The sequence below is a fragment of the Bos taurus genome, chromosome 24 (genome assembly GCF_002263795.3).
Source record: "Bos taurus isolate L1 Dominette 01449 registration number 42190680 breed Hereford chromosome 24, ARS-UCD2.0, whole genome shotgun sequence".
NCBI classification, from domain to species: domain Eukaryota; kingdom Metazoa; phylum Chordata; class Mammalia; order Artiodactyla; family Bovidae; genus Bos; species Bos taurus.
In genome coordinates, this window is record NC_037351.1 from 36,012,152 (window position 1) to 36,027,509 (window position 15,358).

Below are 15,358 nucleotides of genomic sequence, written 5' to 3' on the forward strand. Positions count from 1 at the left end.
TACTTACATATTACCCAACATAATAACTGATAACACTGTTGAACTAATCTTTTAAAATTAACATTATCATTGTTGCTTTTATGAGTACTATTTTTTGATGCATCAAATATTGCTGCATAAGTAATTTAAATGATTTTATTGTTTTTAGTTGTTTACAAATTTTATTTAATAAAAACTTTAAAAATTGTAGCAAAGCCACATAACTTGTGTAGAATTTACCATCTTACTCATTTTAAGTGTACCATTCAGTAATGTTACAGATATTTAACAACAGATATCCAAAACTTTTCAAGTTTTTTTAATGGCCTCATTAGTACTGAGTTATGTTTTAGAAATAAAATGAAGAAGCTTGTGATTGATATTTTATGCATCATCAGAAATTTTTTTTTTTGGTCAATAGACCCATTTGCAAGAGGAGTTTTCTGTACAAGGGCAGTTATGGTGCTTTTCTTATTTGTCTTTCCTTATCTTGACAGTAGAGTATGGATTTTATATCCAGCTTCTTTATCTGGGATGTTAGTTTTAGTTAATTCCATTAAGAAGTTCACAGTCATAGTGGTAAATAAGATCAATTCCTGCTGTACTTCAAAAGCACGAAAAGCATGTAATTAGATGACAAAAGCGTGTAATTAGATGTAATTAGATGACCTGTAGCCTATCATAGGGTACTCTAACCAACTCATGTCAATAGCAATGATGGAAGATGTATGCTGGCTCTTACCATAATAGCAGTGTTGATTGTCTTCATATTTCAGAGTAAATGACTTTCGACCTATTCAACATGAACCAATAAAATAATATAAGCACTGAACCAGAAAACGAGTGTGTCAGGAGAGAGACTAAGTCTTAAATGCCAAATATTCAGGACTCCAGGCAGTTTGAGCTAACTAGCATATTAAACCCAAACTCAAGCAGGTGGTCAGGAATGTTGGTGGCCTGGCTATGCTGTCTCTCAGTGCAGGCTCATCCATGGGTGTGCTTTCTTGCTTGTGTCTTCCTGTCGCCCTTGTCTGGGTTCCTCCTTTTCCTTCTCACTAGACCTTGTTTCTTATGTCATTACCTTGGTCAGATTCTTGCTCTACTGAAGTGTTAAGAGTCTGATGGGCCTGGGTGACCATGGACAAAAGTATTGGAGTTCTCAGACCGGTTTCCTCTTCTGCAAATGTGGAAAAATAATACTTTTTAAGTTCGTGGTTAGGAATAAGCTGGGTAATACTCAAGTTGAACTCAACTCTAGCTAAGAGAAAATTGCATGTTTTGACAACTCTGACCACTTTTATGCCTGGGGGCAGGGATGGGGAAGTAGGTGAGAAATTTATTTGAGAGTAATCTCTTTCTTACATTTTCTACCAAGATAATTAGGTAATTTTTAAAAATTAAAACTACTAAAGAGTAGGACTTGAAATTTGTTCTCTAAAACATCTTCTGATGACTGATTTTTTAAAAATTAATTTATTTTAGTTGGAGGCTAATTACAATATTGTAGTGGTTTTTGCCGTACATTGACATGAATCAGCTGATGACTGATTTGATAATTCAGACAAATTGTGGCATTTTAATTCCAACCTTTGGGGAAGGAGAATAATTCCCCTAAAATATTATTCACTGTTGAGGCTCTGAGGCATGAGGTTGTCCTGCTTTACAAAATCCAGAAGAATTCCATTTCCAAAGTTTGGCTAGATTTGGGGTTATTTGACTGTTTACAATGTCTCCATGGTGATTTTCCAACATATTTCACACTTAATCTTAAAATGAGTGTTTTCTGCTACATCTTCCACCCACTCTTTTCTCTTGCAGAAACTGTTTTGGGTGATAGATAATAGTTAAATATATTCATATATATTCTGGCAGTTATGTTTACAAACGGATATAATTGTCTAACAAGATGGTTCATTATTTCTGAGATTAAATCTTACTAATTAATTACTGTTTTTTAAAAACATAAAAATTTAAACAAGTTTTTTTTCACACATCACCTTCCTTGTATTAATGATGATAAATAAGTATCACTAATCCAATATGTGATATTTATGCCAGTAAATATTGGAAAGAACATAAAACATATTCTTTAACACTAAGTTGTAGTAACAATAGCAAGCATATAATTAGTGCTTACGATGAGTTAAATGCTAGACATTATTTGACTTAAGCCTGCCTCACAATAACACTTTGAGGGAAGCGGTTTTCTCATTTTGAATTTACAGATGAGATTAAATTCTAGAGAGGTAAGTACACTTCCCAAAGAAACACAGTCAATATGTGGTGGATATGGAAGTGGAATCAGTTTCTGAATCATTTTGCTCCCAAATCAGCATTTTTAAGCTCTCTGTGGAAATGGCAACCCACTCCAGTGTTCTTGCCTGGAGAATCCCAGGGATGGGGGAGCCTGGTGGGCTGCCCTCTGGGGTCGCACAGAGTCGGATACGACTGAAGCAACTTAGCAGCAGCAGCAGCAGCAGTGTTTTGTCACTTAGTCTGTATATAGACAGCTTTCTTTGAACTTTAAGTTGTCTGGAAGCTGTGTTGAAAAAAAATCAATTGTGGGTGAGAATAGACTTTGGTAATCAAATTCTTTTACTGAATGTTTTTGCTATAAGTATACAGATAGCATTTCTGCTCATTGCCCTTGCTGGTGCAGTCAGAGATGGCATTCTGAGAGAGTCCTTTTTGCTATTCCTTGGGACATACCTTTCTTATTCAAGAGGCAATTCATCTTGTATTTCCTTTTTTGTAGAATAAGGTATTTTCCTTTACTGTACTGTGCAAAAGCCCAGAAATGCACTAAGAGCGTTAACCAAACAATTCACGATGATCTTAAACACTGGTACTATCCATAGACAAGGCATCCAGACAGGCCACGAAGACCTGCATCCCGACCAGGAGGGGAAACTCTAGGGAGGACTCTGTCTACTGACAGTCCTGCTTTTAGTCTCGAAAGAGATAGAAGGCTGGTATAGGAATGAAGAAATGTAAATTTTAGTACCAAATCTATCAATGAATCTTCATGGGGCTACAGACAAATTGTTTAATCACCGATTTCCTCATTCATGAAACAGAGAAAACAATGATTGTCTAACCAGAGAATTGTCTCTGGTTGGTAGCAGGAGAGGAAGTCAGAAAGATTCCAGGTATGAGATGGATTAAACATGGCCTAGCTACCTTAGAAGATGGAGGGGCTATGCCGCAAGAAATGTGGGTAGCCTCTGGGAGCTGAGAGTAGTCCCAGATGACAGCCAGTAAGAAAACATACACTTCAGTCTTACAATTCCAAAGAACTAAATTCTGCCAGCAACCTGAATAAGCTTAGAACTGAATTCTTCCCTAGAAGTTGCCTGGCTGACAGCTTGATGTCAGTCCAGTTCAGTTCAGTTCAGTTCAGTCGCTCAGTCGTGTCTGACTCTTTGGGACCCCATGAATCACGGCATGCCAGGCCTCCCTGTCCATCACCATCTCCCAGAGTTCACTCAAACTCACGTCCATTGAGTCAGTGATGCCATCCAGCCATCTTATCCTCTGTCATCCCCTTCTCCTCCTGCCCCCAATCCCTCCCAGCATCAGAGTCTTTTCCAATGAATCAACTCTTTGCATGAAGTCAGTCCAGTAAGACCTGACTAATTGAATCTGCCTAGACTGATGTACAGAACTATGAGTGGATAAATGGTTGCTATAGTTTCTATTGCTATGTAATAATAGACAATTCACTTTTGCTTTTGTATATGTTTCTAGATTCAATTTTTTCCCCCTATTTTGACTCCACTGATTTCCTTTGCCACTGAAAACTGTCTTCTGTCTTTCTTACAGCTATGATTGTGCTTAGTTGCTCAGTCATGTCCGACTCTTTGTGACCTCATGGACTGCAGCCCTCCAGGTTCCTTTGTCTTTGGGGATTCTCCAGGCAAGAATACTGGAGTGGGCTGCCATGCCCTCCTCCAGGGTATCTTCCCAACCCAGGGATCGAACCCAGGTCTCCTGCATTGCAGATGGATTTTTCACTTTCTGAGCCATCAGGGAAACTATGATTAGTTGTTCTTTTTCTGCTGACTTCATCTGTCATGAATACATCTGGTTTTTAATATGGATGAGAAGACTCATGCATTCTTTCATCCAACACATAGTCATTAAGTGTTTGTTATGTGCCTGAGCTCTAGCTATTAGGGATAGAATAGTAAGTAAAAACTACATCATCCTTGTTCTTGTGGAATTAATGTTCTAGTAGATAAAGTAAGTATTGGTTTGGCCAAAAATTTCATCTGGGTTTTTTACATAATTTGCATAATATCTTGTAGAAAAACCTAAATAAACTTTTTGGCCAAACCAATGATAAGTAAATACAAACTATAACATTGGATATTGTGAAATTTAAGAAAGTGTGGTTACAGAGGTAGTCAGTAGTCAGATATATTTGGCTGTGGTAAGGAATTTAGATTTTATTGTGAGGTTATTGGATGGTTTTGAGGAAGGGAATGACCAGATCAGATTTTTTTTGGGGGGGGGAGGGTAAAAGGATCACTTTGGGTGCTCAGTGGTTAATAGCCAAATTGGGAAGTGGATTTGGAAAGGTGGGAAGGCAATAAAAGACGTGGTGGGAGTCACCTCCCAGCGCTAGGGGGAGTGGTGGAGGTGATGAGAAATGATCGAACCTGGAATGTACATGAAGGTACAAGAGGCTTACAAACAGAAAACAAATCTTCAGTTCTCAAAGAGATGAGAGGTGGTTCTTGAGTGATCTGCTCATCTCCTTAACTCCCCATGGATCAAGTACTCGCTCCTGCATTCCAGAAGGCATTCAAGAGACTCCAGTGGTTTTTTCCTGAATGTTTATCTATTTATCTGACTGTGATGGTTCTTTGTTGCAGCACGAGAACTCTTAGTTGTGGCGTCTAGTTCCCTGACTAGGGATTGAACCCTGGCCCCCTGCATTGACAGGACCGAGTCTTAGCCACTTGACCACCAGGGAAGTCCCAAGAGATTCCAGTTTTGATTCAGCATTTCACATATATGATCCCAGTTATTCCTTAAAATAACCATGGGAAGTAGGTATCTTTATCCAAAATTATTATATATTATGGCTCTTCAGAGTTGTTTGAGAATAGAATAAATTGTGTGTGTGTGTAGTAGCATTTAATGATGAGTTGCATCTGTAAGTGCTATTCTACTTAGAAAACATACCACATACTCTTGCTTTCAAGTTCTGATTTTTTGTTTTGTTTTAAAGGCCATGGCACCCCATTCCAGTACTCTTGCCTAGAAAATCCCATGGACGGAGGAGCCTGGTAGGCCGCAGTCCATGGGGTCGCTAAGAGTTGGACACGACTGAGTGACTTCACTTTCACTTTTCACTTTCATGCATTGGAGAAGGAAATGGCAACCCACTCCAGTGTTCTTGCCTGGAGAATCCCAGGGACAAGGGAGCCTGGTGGGCTGCTGTCTATGGGGTCACACAGAGTCGGACACGACTGAAGTGACTTAGCAGTAGCAGCAGCAGCATAGTTCCTGATCCTGATATCAGAGACCAGAACCCATTAAGACTGGATAACCTAGTTGAGTCCATGGATTCAGGAAAGGGATTTTTACTTTTGGAATTTTCTTCTGCATTTAAAATATTAGATTATGGCCCAGAGCAGGGACTGTCACTGGCTCTAGTTCCGTTTCCTTAAGCACTGTGCCACCAGAGCAATGAAGAGCATCTTAAGAGATTATGCTGAATAATGCTGGAGTCAGAGACAGTCTTTGTAGAACCCCTACTTGAAAGCAGAATGCTATTTTGGGTTTCCATTTCTGACGTTTGATTTTGAAAGCTCTGTAACATGCAAGTAATGGAGTGCCTAAATGTCTAAAATGATCAATTATCAATTCTACACAATTCTTTTAAAGCTTAGTTTTTTATGTTGAAACCATAGTGGAAAAGAATGCATAAGAAAAGAATGTGTGTATATGTATAACTGAGTCACTTTGCTGTACTGCAGAGAATGGCACAACATTATAGATCAACTATACTTCAGTTTAAAAAAAACGTAGTTATTTAATGAAGAAAATGAAACCTAAATATATCATGTCAATCCCTTGACATGTTTTTAGGATATGAAGAGGGGAACTTTTGTTTTTCGAACAATTATTGTGAAAGCCTACCACTAGTCAATGTGCCAAAAACTAAGACTATGCAAGTAAGTCAGAGATCCAGTCCTTGCCTTCATGGACCTTTGAGTTTAGTAGAATGAGGCATCTTCAATCAAGTGCTCACAGAAATAAGTGTATAGCTGTAAACTGAGATACAGTGAAGGAACAAACAGTAGAAAGGTAACTTTCATACTGACTACGAGTAAAATCTTGCTGTATGTATATTTACATCCTGAGAAGATTTTTAAAAAAAGGAATAAGGGCTATTCATTTGGAAGCTTCATTTTAAACCAAACAATGATTATTTCCTCATTGACAAAGCACAACCTCAGCATTTGGCCTCCTTTGTATTCTGTAACGTTGCTGCCATATCACTGAACAAGCGTGGCACACAGCTTGCATTTCCTTATTAACCTTGGCATTTTTATGTCTTCATTTATTCATTCATCCATTATTCTTTCCAAAGAAATTCTATCATCTTTTCTGCAAAATTGCTAGCCTTTGGGTAAATCTCAAAATTACATTACAACAATAAAAATGACAGTTGTCATTAATTACATTCCTATCCTGTGCCAAATATATAAAAATATATAATAACATTAATTATTAATGCTTACAGATAATTAACATTTATACATAATTAATAATATATTCTATAATAATAAAATGTACCATATCATATATATGTAATCTCCTTTAATTCTTTTAGCAACCTTGATATGTAAATATCAGCCTTATTTAATATGAAGAAATGAGGCCCAGAGAAGTTAGTAGATTGCTTGAGGCCAATCACATGGTAATTATTATACCTACATTTCAAATCAGGTTGATCCATTTATAAAATCTGTATCTTTTTATTACACTGTTTTAGCAAGGACAATGATATCCGTAAGGTGGTTTAGTTACTAAGTCGTGTCTGACTCTTGCTACCCTATGGACTCAGCCTGCCAGGCTCCTCTGCCCGTGGAATTTCTCAGGCAAGAATACTGGAGTGGGTTGCCATTTCCTTCAGCAGAAGAATCTTCCCAATCCAAGGATCAAACCTAGTCTCCTGCACTGCAGCCAGATTCTTTACCGACTGAGCCACCAGGGAAGCCCATTTTACACATAATAGTTATATTACAAGGTGGTGTATGATGGGTACCATGTTCCAACATAAGGATTATAAATGGCAGGGCTGCATTTTTAGCTGAAGTAACCATGTTGAACCTACTTATCTCTATTTGCCAGTTTTCTGAATCTGCCATGTTGTCTTTAGGCCTCTCTACCCAGGACAATATTATCTCCCTCTGCTTTATGCAAACACGAGAGTGATTACAAATCAAGTGGGAAAAAGGTACTGCTGTCCCTTGAAGTGTTCTGTGTTAAAAAGTTTTTTCTTTCTTTCTTTTTAAAAACTAATTTGTTTATTTTAATTGGAGGCTAATTACTTTACAATATTGTAGTTGTTTTTGCCATACATTGACATGAATCATCCCCCTTCCCACCTCCCTTGTTAAAAAGTTTTATCATGACTGTACCAGAAAGATTTGCAGTCTTTTTTAATCTTTCATTCAAGATTTTTAAACAGAGAAGTGGCTTAGGGGTAAAGAATCTACCTGCAATGCAGGAGATGCAGGAGATGTGGGTTTGATCCCTTGGCTGAGAATATATCCAGGAGAATGAGATGGCAACCCACTCCAGTATTCTTGCTGGGAGAATCCCATCGACAGAGGAACGTGGTGGACTACAGTCTGTGGGGTTGCAGAGATTTGGACACCACTGAGCAGTGAAGCCAGAAAAGGCAATGGCACCCCACTCCAGTACTCTTGCCTGGAAAATCCCATGGACGGAGGAGCCTGGTGGGCTGCAGTCCATGGGATCGCGGAGAGTCGGACACAACTGATCAACTTCACTTTCACTTTTCACTTTCATGCATTGGAGAAGGAAATGGCAACCCACTCCAGTGTTCTTGTCTGGAGAATCCCAGGGATTCGGGAGCCTGGCGCAATTTTATTATTCGTTTAGGAGTCTCATGAAGATGCCTCTGCATCCTGTCAGCCACTGCCAGCTGGTGAGGCAAATGGCCATGTTGGCTCAAACTGTGTCTTTCTAGCCTTTTATCAAATTACAAGCACTTTTTGGTGTATGCCATGTAAGTAGGCACTCTCAAGTAGCCTGCATTTGTAGACATATTAATTCAAGCACTATGACTAGAGTGGAGAAAAAAAGAATGGTCAAGTCAATTAATACACTGCCATTTTGCAGAACAACTAAAAACTTCTTAAATTCAACAGATATTTAGACCAGAGTTGACAGTTAAAGCTATTGTTAACAATGCCCCCACTTCCTTGTGATTGTCCCTGAATTTCTTACCCTTCCCCAGAGGCCCATGGTTTCCTGAATAATTAATAAGTGTTGCAAGGCATAAAATGAGCATCAGATGTTTCAATCAGTGGGTTTCAAATTGAATCAGAATTTGTCACGCACATTTGATCCTTGAGCAACTGAAGTAGTGCTGGTTCATTATTTTAAAATATTTAATCTGCAACACGTAATCAATGATTTGATTAATAATTGTGACTAATAATTGTAGATATACTTTTTTGTTCATTTCAATGAGGAACAATTTTTAAAGTCTTTATTCTATTAGTGAACTTATATTTTCACATTGGTATTAGATATTATAAGAGTAAGTTATTAATAACTACTAAAAAGGAAATATAGAATCAGATATATCTGAAGTCCTCAAGATATTGATGCTATGAATTTACCTCACTTTTTATTATTAGATAAAATTTGTATATATTTAAGGTGTACAGCATGATGATTTGATCTAAATATACTCTTCACTTTGCCCAACCTGCTTCTCCCACTCTAGTAGGCATTGCTCCAGAGGATAAACCATTAAACCTTTTGCACATGCATGCGTGATGAGTTGCTTTAGTCATGTCTGACTCTTTGTGACCTTCTTAGACTGTAGCCCACCAGGCTCCTCTGTTCATGGGATTCTCTAGGCAAGAATCCTGGAGTGGGTTGCCATTTCCTCCTCCAGGGGATCTTCCCCATCCATGGCTTGAACCCACATCTCTTGTGTCTCCTGCATTGGCAGGTGAGTTCTTTACCACTGGTGCTCCCTGGGAAGCCCAAACCTTCTGCATACAAAATCTTCATTTGAGTTTATGTTCTAGAAAATCTGACTTGAGACAGTAGATATGTAGATTTTTACCAAGGCTTAGTTTGGCTGATGGAACTTTGGATGATTTTAATTTTCTACTTTATATTGTTTTATTTTTGCAAATTTTTCTACCTTGGTCATATTGTTACTATAATCAGAATAAAGCAATCATCAGGTATATAGTGCAAAAAGTAAGAGAAACTACTCTATTTGAAACCAGAAAATTTAGATTCTGTGGTTGAAATACTGGCTGTGTGGCTTCTGTCAAGTCACTTAGAAATTCTTCTGTAATGTAGTTCTGTCTTCTATAAGAAGTGAGTAGTCATTGTATTGCCTGAATTTGTCTTGGGGCGGGTACATAATGACTATGAAACACATAAAAAAACTGTAATGTTCTACAGAGATATCATTTGTTTTTTATATTATCTCTTGGAACTGTTTTCTACTGTTTTTATTTTTGTATGTTCATACCAAGTGAGAGTGGTACCAGCTTAAATGACCAAGATGATCACTATATACATTTTATTTCCTTTTAAGTAAAGGTTAAAACTGAGTCAGTTCCCTCGGTCAGACTATATCCTGATCAGAACTTTGGCATCCTTTATAGGCTAAAGGAAATCAACATTTTGAGTTCTGTGACAAGTCTGTATATCAGGTCTGTGATTATCTCTGAGAGTCAAAGCCATCACTCAGTGCCTCCCAAAGAAATCATCCCCAAGTCATTTCTTAATGGGTGTTGGGATATAATAAATGAAAGCTATATGGAGAACCCTGCTTTTACTTTTTAACTTCCTGGAGGAATTCTACTTGTTATAAGATCTATTAAGGTTGGGACACTGTGGATCTTATCTAAAGGACTCTAAAATTTCCCTAGGCAGTAGAACAGGTACATGCAGTTATTAAAATACTGTCTGCTTCTAATGTGGAAAGCAGTTGTTTACCACTGCAGAAGGAATCCTTCTCAAATGAAATTTGTGATAATTACCTGTAGAGTCAACCCTCTTCTGTAGCTAAATTAGTCTGATTTTGGTCAAAACTAATTTGAAAAGATAGCATTCATTTCTACATCTAGTACTTGACTAAATAGTTTTCTCTTCTGTGGTAAGTAATAAAAGGAGACAGAGCATATCTAATAAAAGGCTTAATTGTGACTAAAGCTGATGAGGCTCTATTTTTATACTAGTTATTCATTACATGCAGTGGTGATTTCTGTTCACAGAGAACTTTAGCAAATTTGGAAGATGCATGACCCTGTATAAGTATATAAGTTGAGCAAGTGCGCAGGTCCAAAATTCTACGTCTTGGGAATTACTACTTGGGCACATTTCATAGGAAATGCGAAGTAAAACCTCTTAGACACATAAAATGATTGCTTTGTTGGTGGAAGTTTCTTCTTCGGGAAACTTTTAGAATGCAAAAAATAGATATTCTTTTTCAGATTGGCAAACTTTCAAGGCCAAGAAGATAAGAGATGATCTCTGAAGACCTCCATTCTAGAAGGAAAGGAATTTCTTCACTGTCAAGGGTCTGCTATTCATTCTAATAGTATTAATAGGAATACTCACCTTTGAAATTTCTGTGGCATCTGGTTTACAGTTCTGTCTGTAATTCAGGAAGAGGCTAAGAGAAGAGAAAAATAATTTATGATTACCAATGTAGGGCAGATGAGAAAATCAGATGAAAAATATGAATGTTACCTTGATAAACTACAAGTCCCCAAGTCCAGAAAAGGGAGGGCTTTTAATGCTCTGCAACCTTCTTGGAAGCTTTCTTTTTCTTTTTTAAATAATTTAATAACATTTTAATATATTTTTGTACATAGTTTTATTGACATAGTATTGACATAATAAACTGCATACAAAGTGTACATTTGATAATTTTTGATACAATGTGCACCCATGAAACATAATGAAGATCTATATCACCCCCCAAATTTCCCTGTGACTCTTTTTAATTCCTCTTCCTTCCTGTCCTCTGTGCCATCTCCAGATAATCACTGATTTGTTTTTTATCATTTTCAGTGAATTTGCATTAACTAAATATTTATATAAGTGGAATCCTAGTATATGTGCTGTTTTGTTTTTCCACTTCCTTCATATAACATATAATCATGATTAAGTGAGACAACATGTGCAAACACTTGGCATTACATGCAGTGGTATATAAAGTCATTAAAATAATTAATTTGCTTCTGTTGCTTTGCTCAATACTTTATTTGAATTTCTTACATCTCAGTAATAATGAATGTCAGCGCCAGGAACTATGTTTAAATGATTTTTTTTTAAAAGAAAATGTGGTTTTCATATATTTTGCTGTAGTGAATGTATTATTTTTGTTGAATAAAATATAAATTAGACATTCTGAAGACACTGTTAAAGGTCTCTGGGCTTATTACATCCTGCAGATTTGCCCCTACAATGAACTTGGTTACCACACAGGTCTAAGGAAATGCATGATTGTGTCAGTCCTTGGAGGCCAGATGGCACACAGGTGTGTGCCTGTGTGCTAATGGCTAATTGTATTAGCCATTGAGCCTGTCAGCATGTTTCAGACCTTGATCTAACTGACCTATGAGAAAGAATATATTTTGTTCTGTCTCTCTACTAGTTTTTCAGCTGGCTATAAATCACTTCTACTGTGTGAGGAAAAAAATAGACTTTCTTGATTAGCTCTGCCTGTGTCACTTTCCATGGGTATATTTATGTTCAAAGGATGTATAGAATTTTATTCGGGTAAAGGCAGGAACTGGGCTTCCCAAGTGGTGCAGTAGTAAAGAATCTGCCTGCTGATGCAAGAGACCAGGGTTTGACCCCTGGGTCGAGAAGATCCACTGGAGAAGGGAATGGCAATGCAATCCAGTATTCTTGCCTGGGAAATCCCAAGGACAAGGGAGCCTGGTGGAATATAGTCCATGGGGTCGCAGAGTTGGACACAACTGAGCTATTGAGCATGCACACACGTAAAGACAGGATCTACAGACAGATGGGTTGTCAGGCTTGGCATATGAAATTGCATACAGAAGCATGACTGGCAATATTTTCTAGCCCAAGCCATGCTCTTGAGTAAATTATTTAGAATTTACATATGAAAGATGTCTTTGAAATCAGCTTTCCATCTGTGACCTGACAGCTTGTAGATGAACATTTAGTGTGTTTTTAAAAGGCCACCATTTTATGTATGAGAGGTGTATGTGTCAAATGAAAGTGAAAGTCACTCAGTCGTGTCCAACTCTTTGCGACACCCTGCACTGTAGCCCTCCAGGCTCCTCTGTCCATGGAATTCTCCAGGCCAGAATACTGGAGTGGGTAGCTGTTCCCTTCTCCAGGGGATCTTTCCAAACCAGGGATCAAACCCAGGGCTCTCGAATTGCAGGCAGATTCTTTACTGTATGAGCCACCAGAGAAGCCCAATAGACTCTCTATTATTTATTCTCCTCTAAATTCTCCTTAGATGGATAATTACAGGACTTCTGTGTGGCATCTGCTTTGTAAGAGGGATATAGTGCCTGTTACTGAAGGTCACTCAAAAGGAATTTGCCGTTTGTTGACGGTTATTTGCTTACGACTGTTGTATGCACCTTTTTACCTTTCTATCTCATCTTCAAGCATTAGTATCATAATCCTTATCTGAAAGGTATATGATATGTACTTTTACTACAATGTAAATAAGAATTTTTGAATTGTAGAGACAAGATGATTCCTTTTATTTTTTATTTTTTTAGGTATGTCAGTTCACATTGTGAACTTTTTTTTGATTTGAAGTAATAATCAGTTTGGAATTCTTTTGCAAAATGGTAAAAATGTAAGATACTAGTTTAACATTTTCCAAGATAATATACTTGGTAGACTTATTTCATTATGTTTTAATTGATATCATTTGACTGAAGCAATCATAAAGGAAACAAACCCTTTAAAAGCTTGATTATTTTTAGAGTTTGAGATTTTTACATTCATTTAGTCACTGAGCTATCATTTTCTTCATTATTATTACAAAGCCATGAGTTCACATTACAGTCTATTTTTCAAAGAAATAATAGCTCACAGTTTCAAGAACTGAACACAACTATTTACAAAATATTCTTTTTTAGTCCTTGTTTTCTAAATATACTTACATGGTTTTTTATTTCTTTTCTTTAAGATTCCATTATTAAATATTTTTAATTTTCTACAAATATTATCAATAACTACATAGTATTCTGTTAGATGTTGCACTGTGGTTTACTTACTATTCCCTGTCATCCTATATTTTACTGATTTTGTTTTTTATCATTTTTGATAATACTGTAATGAATATCTTTGCCTGGGTAGCTGTTCTTTCTCTGCTGAATTAATTACTTATGAATATTTTATGACTTTCCAAACTTATTATCATTTTACAGCCAGGAACATCAGGGACACAATTTTGTCATTTTATAGTTGTATATAAATGCATTAATTTTACCATATCATCAGAATTTCATGCCACTATTTTAATTTTTCATTTTAATAGACATAAAATTTTATCTTAATGGTCCTTTAATTTTCATTTCTTTGATTATATCAAACCAAGACAAAATATTTTCAAAATCTTTGTAACTTTTTACATCTGATATGAATTGTGTCTGGCATCCTGAGTGTTTTGGGGAGCATTTACATAAGCTCTTTATTTTGTATGGGTGCTGATACTTTGTTTTTCATACATAATCAAATGTTTTCTTGAACTATTTTTTATTTAGTATTTATTTTTATTTTTCTTACATAAAAATTTTATAAATGTTTTGGTAGTCAAATATGTTGTTTTCTCTTTGTGATTTTGTTATTGCAAAACAGCTTTCTATTTTAGAAATGCCACACCTATTCATCAATTTACAACCTCTGCACTGGCTATTTTTTGCCATTAAAAAATCCTAGGTTATGATGCCATCAGTATGATACACCTGCTCTATGGTATTGCTTAACCATTGTTGCACAGCCCACCCAGATGTAGTGGCATAAAACACAGCAATTGCTTATTATTATCATTTATCAGTGTTCTGAGCTTCCCAGGTGGCGCTAGTGATAAAGAATCTGCCTGCCAGTGCAGAAGATGTAAGAGACCTGGGTTCGATCCCTGGGTTGGGAAGATCCTCCTGAGAAGGGAGTACTAACCCACTCCAGTATTCTTGCCTGGAGAATCCCATGGACAGAGGAGCTTGGCAGGCTACAGTCCATAGGGTCTCAAAGAGTTGGACACAACTGAAGTGACTGAGCATGCACGCACATATCAGAGTTCTAGTCGTTGACCAGCCTCAGCCTGGTGGTTCTCACTTGGCTCTTTTATGTGGTGCCTGTCACAATGCCTGGGACTGAAGTCACCTTTGAGATTTCCTCACCCATGATCTGTGGTTAATGCTGATCAGTAGGCAGGAGCTCAGCTGAGGCTGTTGACCAGAATATCTTCATGTGGCCTGTCCATGTGGTTTGGGCTTCCGTAAGGCATGCAGCCTGAGTTCCAAAAGTAAGCATCTCGAGAGAGACAGGGAGAGAGAGCGAGCTGGGTAGAACCTATCTCACTGTTTTAAGACCCAGAATTAGATGTTGGTAGTTTCACTTCCACCGCACTCTTTTGGTTAAGGCAATCACAAAAGAATATCATGTAATAATAAGGGTATATGGAGATATTGTTACAAGCCACCTTTGAAAATTACAACTGCCATACCTACTCAATTTTTTATACTGTATTCTTGAGTATCTATGCTACATGATGAAAGTAATTTATAGAGATTAATTGGTAGCCATACAAATGGAAGATAGATGTGGAAATGAGGGAGGAAAGACTAAAAAGCAATTTAGGACTAAGTGAATGATAAAGGGGAATGGGAAACTCGCCTCTAAGAAATCTTTTGTTGAAAAAATAAGCAGAACTTAATTACTATTGGATGTGAAGCACAAATTAGAAGATTTAGAATGATTCTAAGAGATGAATTCTGAGTTACTGGAATAATCGTTATGACAATAGCAGAAGTGGGTCTGTTGAAAAGTAGGTCTAATTTTATGGGATGCACAGAGGTATTAATTTTAACACTTGAAGTTTTACATATTGTTTGAGCTTTCAAATATAGATGCC

General features: G+C 37.1%; 1 long non-coding RNA gene across 1 annotated transcript; it reads right to left on the reverse strand.

Annotated features, from left to right (window-relative positions):
• Positions 1-827: 827 nt before the first annotated feature.
• On the reverse strand, positions 828-3,516 carry LOC132343738 (uncharacterized). Its single transcript, XR_009492668.1, has 2 exons — positions 3,475-3,516; positions 828-1,156 (listed from the first exon to the last, which is right to left on the reverse strand). It is a non-coding gene; the product is annotated as an uncharacterized lncRNA (long non-coding RNA).
• Between the last annotated feature and the right edge of the window lie 11,842 nt (positions 3,517-15,358).